Below are 7,265 nucleotides of genomic sequence, written 5' to 3'. Positions count from 1 at the left end.
GCATACCAAGACCTCTAAGAGTTTCTTTGACTGGTAGAAGTCCTTGGGCAACTTAGATTCCGGAGGTAAAAGTTCATGGATTAAATTCAAGTTCGCTTCAAAGTGTGCAATTGACATTTTGTATTGTGATTTAAATGCAAGCAAGCATGCTACAGTAGATAGAGATGAGTGTGTTGTGTTCTCATGGACCGATTGATCAGCACTAGAAATCATCCTATAAAAGGCTCGAGCAGACTCTGTTGGTTCCTCATCGATTGCCGGTGAATGGTTGCCGCCAAGTTCAACCAACATTTCATCCATGCGATCAGTTTCTCCAAATCTCTCATCATGTCCACCTTCAAAATGATTATCAACAAGTCTCTCACCATGTGCTGTCCATGTTGCATAGTCATCCTTAAACCCAAATTTACACGAGTGCATCTCTATTTTAAACCTTTTATGCATAATAAAGTTCTGGCACATAGTGCATGGATACTTAATGGTTCCACCTACAACCAGATTAGGCATAGAGATGCACAATCTAAGAATCGGTTGGTGTTTTCAACCCAATCATTAGACAGAGCCTACCCACAAGACCAACTAGCATACATTCACTCACGGTATGCCATTACTTTATTCAGTTTTTTAAAAAAGATGAGCAATATCATTCACCCATGTTGTTTGATTGCTCAAATAATTACAGCTATTGGCATGGCACATGAAAAAAATCATATGAATAAGCATCAATTTGTGAAAAAATTTCTATCTAACACAAGTACTGAACAAGTATATGTTATGTACATATGGAAAACGTATGAAAAAAATTCATATGAACAAGCATCAACTTGTGAAAAAATTGCTACTCTAACACAAGTATTGAACAAGTATGTGTTCTGTACATATGAACAAACGTGTGAAAAAAATTCATATGAACAAGCATATGCTCTGTACTGCACATATAGGACATGCTCGAGAATCAACACCTTTAGTGTACTTGTTGTTTGGTTTCTCCTCCAAGCAAAACATGTGAGGATTAAAAAATGCACGGATTCTATGCTACAACTAATCCATAGCATTAGCAGTAAACACTAGGCCATCATGGATTTGAAGGCTGGGAAACATGGGACAGAGTAAAGGGTGCACGAGATGCTCATGAACATAGCCCACCTTTTAATTATCACTTATCAGCAAATGAAATAAATCTAAGCAAGACTTGAAGTTTTAAATTTTACCATTTTTCATATGAGATTCTAGCTATTCTAACATTTTGTCAGCGAAGGGTTGCACTATACAGAGCCGTGCTGTGGTTTTTTGGGCCCTATTCTAAAACAAAATTTATACACTTGCATTTTTTTTCTCTTCCATGAACATTTTGTTACGTGTGCAGTGTGCAATGCCATAATGACCATCATGTGCAAAATATGGCAACAAAAATGCTAGAGTGTAGACTACTTACGTCAATTAATAAGTTATGACTTGTAATACAAGAACCTGACAACAAAAAAAGCAAATTCATGCATAATGTTGCTATAGATAATTGTTAGGTTAGTATCATTAATAATCAAACCAAAAGAAAAGTTTTAAAAAGTAGAAAATAATGCATTTATTGTAGAAGCTTGCTGCTGCTAGGAAATATTAATAAAAGATAGCATGGGAAACAAATATTAAGTTGGTCCTCTTGTTTATATGGACATATATGTATCAGTGCAAACAATTTGAGATGTGTCAAAGAGTTTCTCTCCTCTCAGAAGTCTTTCTAATTTTTTCTTCTTCAATACTGTATACTTCTCAATTCAATTTTTACCAACTCATCCACACACTAATCACAAAATTAGGGGCCCCTGATCTAGTTGGGGCCCTGTGCCATGGCTCATCTCGCACACCCCAAGATATAGCCCTGGCACTCTATCAAACTATCTTGGGTGGCTACAATAAAAAAGCTACACCTTGTTTTCATTCATTACCTAAATCAGATTGGAGGTGCGGTGCAGTGGCCTCCTTGCCTGGCCTCGTCCGACGTTCGTGCAGGGAGCTCCTTGCGGTGGCCTCATCTGGCGTTCGTGCGGCGGGCTCCTCGCATGGCCTCCTCCAGCGTCAGTGCATCAGCCACCTCATGTGTCCTTGTCCGGCGCCGGTGAAGTAGCTTGGGTCGATGCAGCTACCTCCTCCAAGGTCGATGTTGGGCTCCAAGGTTGGTACAGTGATGGAACGAACGAGATTGAGAGGAGGCGATGGATTTAGGGGCGTTGCTCAACAGATTTGATGGAAATGGGGGCACCACGATGATGGATCTAGAAGGGCAGCGACGCCAGGGGCTTGAACTGAATAGGGGTGACGCGAATTCGGCAGGTGGATGGAGGAGGCGAGTTGAAGCGCGCGCTTGGGGACGAAGGATAGAAGCGGTGGCAGGGGGGTCGAGGTGGGTGGGATGTGTGAATTTGTTGATGCACTGGTGAGCTGAAGGAGATCAGGAGGAGGCGGTGGATTTGGGGGCGCAACTCAAGAGATTCAACAGAATTAGGGGCGGCATGAGGATGGATCTAGATGGGCAGCGGCGCCAGAGGCTTGAACTGGATAGGGGCAGCGTGAATTCGGCAGGTGGACGGAGTGGGGTTGAAGCGCACTTTTGCGGGCGAAGGCTGGAGAGGCGACGACAGGGTTCATGGTGGGTCACGTTTGGGGGGCAAAGGCTGGTTTTTTTAGATAGAGGACCAGTGTGGTGTAAAAAAATAGAGAGATGACTAGGGTGGCACGAGCTCGACGTGCGATGCTGAAAAAATAGCATTTTCAAGCCTATGCATGGACCCAACGGAAACTTATGCTTGGGAAGCCAATTTTCCTAGGAGTGTACTGATGTCCCGCTGTGAAAAAGTATTTTTGTGGGGTTTTAACGCTATCCGCCATGAAAATAAATTCTTTTTGTGGGGGGTTTTTAATTCCTCTCATGAAAATTTGTCACCCTCACAAAAGATCCATTCTATGGTAGTGTAATAATCCTTGTTAAGTTAGCATGTTTATACTATCTCCTATGTGGTTGTCAGGATCCCGATATGGATCCTACAATCTTACGATCCTATGATACTACGAAGTCAAAACGATACTGATCCCACCATGTATCCTAAATTCATAGTATCATGATCCTAGATGAGAGTTCTATACTATCCCACAGAATCGCTAAGATCCTACATAGGATCCCAATCCTCGATCCTAGATGAGAGTTCTATAGGATCCCACGAAATCGCTAAGATCTATGCGTAATTAAGTTTTATTAGTTTAATTTGATATGTTTTATTAGTTCGTATCTTCAAAACCTTTGTTTAACGATGTTTCATGCTTGTTAAATGTATTTTTAATATAACAATATAGTAAACTTTAAAAATCAATCCTATGATCCGATCCGGCTTGGCAAAAAATGATCCTACCTAGGACCTCGATCCTAAAATCCTTATGATTATATTAAGTCATTTTTAAGAACGAATACCGTAGTTCTAGAGACAAAATCTTTTCTCCCTTCTTATGTCACACTTGGTTTTATAAAGGAAAAAAACTAGATGTAAACTACATGTATATCAGGATCAAGTTTTATACATGCAGCAACTTCATCAGTGTATCACACAGTACCGTTGTAACAACATTTAACTTAAATAAATAGAAAAGACCTCAAAGTCTTAACAAAAGCACACTAGCAAAACACATCGAAGCTCCCATCTTCCACAGGCAATCGACTGGGGTCCACCAGCCTGGTAGTCTGCATCTTGTTCTGTGAAGTAGTCTGGTTCTCCTCTATTGTCTAAGCAGCGTTTTGAAGTACACTTATATGAAAAAAGCAAGTGTAAGTACATGTCGTATTCTGCAAGTGTGGGAAATAAATGACATACAAGCTTGAATAAAAGAATATGCTATAACATGGTATAATTTGCACAAATGCCAATTATGCTAAATCAAGAGTTATATAAGCATCTTATTTAATTTGGTAAATCATCATTAAACTTCCACTTCTAGAAACATCTACGCATGTTTCCTAACCACCTGAAATCCACATTAGACTCCCAAACCAACCAACTTGATACCCATCACAGGTAACCAAGAATTATCCACTATTACCCATCATAGGTAACCAACCATCCAAATGCTACCCATCACAGTTGACTAACCACCAACCAAACCAACTAATCATGTGAAAGGACCATGCTGCTCTTAACTGCGAGCACGACTGATATATTAGTTTTACACTCTGCAGAGATTGTCCAACTTTACCTACAAGTCAGGATTCCCGTTGCCCGTGCCATCACAACACTTTCTCACTTTTGAGGTGTGCGGCTAGATTTCACTAAAAGGTCATTAAAAAACATCCTCCCAACAAGAATAAGCCCGCTGAGGTTCCACTGCCATCAAAGTGGCATCGCACCACCCAGAAACTCTCTCTCGCGCCTTGTAGATCCAGAAAGAATTACTCTTTCCTTCCTACACTATCCTTGGCTTATACTACATTGAGGATCTGCTAATTAATTAGTTAGGCCGTACCCATATAAGCATCATGGTTGAACTGTTAATCGGGGTTACCCGTTCCATAAACCGGTCCTTAGGATACTAAGCAGATACTACTACCAACCATAGTGCTTCCACACACCTGTGCATCATCATCTAACCATCTGCTCAACATCCCTATGTTCCAAGTTGCTACACAATTACTAGTATTCTCAACTCTTAGTTGCATAGATCATTAGTCATGTTTAACCAACAACCCAACCATATCCTTGTGCAAGGCTAAGCATAAGCTACCCAACATAACCACCACTAGCAACTAGGGCGACAAGGGATATATGGAATATGGTACTATAAGTAAATGGGATTTAGAATTAACAGTATGCATATTTTAAATAAAGATCACATTTGAAAATTAGGATCGAAATGTTCAAGAACACTTGCCTCTTCCAACATATTGCTTAGACTCTTCAAAGATATGGTCTTGGAGATTCACGAATTGCTCCTCGTCTGCTCTCAATACACACCGAAAAATATACAACAAAACTATCTAAGAATAGTATACCAAACAATAGCTAACATCTATAAAAAGGTACTCAAAGATAGTACACGCAGCTACGAACACGAGAGCGCAAAAATCATCTATATCGAAGCTACAATGGGAAAGTTACGCTAAAAACAAGTTTAGAGTTAAATCTAAAAAAGAAAATGACCTATTTTGAATAAAATATAAAGGGTAGGGCTTTTTTAAAAAATAGAGGAACCTTTTTATAAATATAGAAAAGTTTAGGGACCAAATATAAAAAGATAGGGGCTTTTTGGTAAATATAGAAAAGTTTAGGGGCTTAAGTGTAAAATTGCTAATTTTCCCAAATTAAAAATAAATCTAGCTGACTGGGTACAATGGCTACTGGCGTGGTGGGACACTTCGGCACCTGCTTCCCAAATTAATGTTATTTCGCGTTTTAGCCCTTGGACTCCTTTGATATCTTCAAGATTCAATCGTTCCCACTTGCTTCTTCTGCCCGAGCTCGCCGCTGGTCGATTCGACCCCATGGCTAGCTCATCAACATCAATGCGCCAGAGGGTGGCGGGTCTCCGCTCATTTTTTGCCCAAATTGAGGATGGAGGAAGGTGGTAGAGCACGAATCATCCACTCCAGCGAACCCCGGTTGCATCTTGTACACATGCCGAAGTCACAAGGTAAGCTAGGGTTCTAATGTTTTTGCATTTTTGTTGTCTATGATGCGATACGGATGAGATGCAACTGTGATTGTCCATTTTGCAACGAGATGGAACTAGCTATCGATTTTGGTTCTGGGAGGAAGACTACGACAAGTATCTGATGAGGAAGGGCTACATTTCTGAGAAAGGATGAACTAAATCCAAGAGGAGCTGTGAGGAATTGAAGGGAGTATGTGGTCAAATGCCAAAAGTGATAGAATTGATCATAGTTTCAAAGGAAATAGCTAGATTGTTAAAGGCTATCCTTGTTGTATGCGTGTGTATCTTGTGTGTTTTGTGGATGTTGCTGTCATATCAGGTCAGCAAGTGAAATCTCCAGGGAAATTATAATGGAATTGATCAACTTGTGTGACCACTGTGTGATGCAAACTAGAATCTCAATGAATGGAAGCATATTTTGACAAATTGTTCCATCTTTACTAAGTCTGACATAGCATCAAGCATGCATTCTCTGAAATTTTAGAGGTTTTGCATACAGAAACCTAAAGATCTTTTTTCACAAAAGCGGGTGACCTGAACTATATGCCCTGAACATGCTAACTCCAACCATTACATAATAAGCATCAATTACAGTTCTGGTGCTAACAAAATAGAAAAGTCACATAACAGAAGCATTCATGCAGTCTTCTTTGCAGCTTTTGACTTCTTGGCAGGTGTATTCTTCTTAGCATCTGCTCTCTCACCGATCTTGAACTTGGGCACCCTTGCTCTTCCATCCTTTGTTGCAGTTGTAGGTGGCACAGATCTTGGTGCAGTCCCGTTGGACAAGATGAAGCTCGAGTCTGGCAAGGCTAAGATGCTTGTTCCATGAAGCTCCTCTGAGATGACTGGCAAGACATATGTGTTAACTTTGGCAAATTAGATAAAATTTGTAACAAACTGCATGGTGGCAGACACTTACTTCTGACTTCATCTGAGATAGCATGGTGGTAGGCAATTGTGACATCATTGGAGCACTATCAGCATCAAACTGCATCACATCCTAGAATTATATAGAGTAAGAATCAGGTGATTCACAAAATTAGTATGATAAACTTATAGGGCTACCATTTCCTCCTCATATTGTACAACTTGAAAAGGGACAGGTGCAGGTGTAGGTGCATGCCTCCTATGGGGTTGTAACTTAGTCAGTATGCCTTGCTTCCTGATCCTACAACTATTCCTGTTGTGGCCACAGTGCCTATAGTAACCGCAAGTGATAATTGTCTCATGCTTTGTCATTTTTGGACCATTTGGGCCTTCTATCTCATATGGCTACTTCCTTCTGTTCTTGGGTGGCTGGCCAACCTTCTTATCAAACATAGGAGGAAGAATTTCTGGCCCATTAACCTTCTCCCATGTGCTTTGGTCTCTGCATGGCCATATGTTGTGACACGATGCATTCATGTAGGCATCAGTGGTGTAGCAACTAGGAACGACAACCTCGGAAGGGATCCTTTCATGTCTCAAACATGATATGGCTTGGTTGCAAGGAATTCCTGTGAGATCCCACCGTCTGCAATCAAATGTCTTGGCTGTAATATCAACTATGTACTAAAATTCTCTCTCATGCACCT

The 7,265-nt window shown here is 40.6% G+C and overlaps 1 long non-coding RNA gene across 1 annotated transcript; it reads left to right on the top strand.

The window, feature by feature from the left end:
- The first annotated feature begins 5,491 nt into the window (after positions 1 to 5,491).
- On the top strand, positions 5,492 to 6,044 carry LOC133923429 (uncharacterized). The gene is made up of 2 exons (XR_009910619.1): positions 5,492 to 5,667; positions 5,767 to 6,044. It is a non-coding gene; the product is annotated as an uncharacterized LOC133923429 (long non-coding RNA).
- Positions 6,045 to 7,265: the final 1,221 nt, after the last annotated feature.

This window comes from Phragmites australis, chromosome 7 (genome assembly GCF_958298935.1).
Source record: "Phragmites australis chromosome 7, lpPhrAust1.1, whole genome shotgun sequence".
NCBI classification, from domain to species: domain Eukaryota; kingdom Viridiplantae; phylum Streptophyta; class Magnoliopsida; order Poales; family Poaceae; genus Phragmites; species Phragmites australis.
The sequence above is the reverse complement of the archived record's forward strand: the minus strand, read 5'-3'. Positions and strand labels throughout refer to the sequence as shown.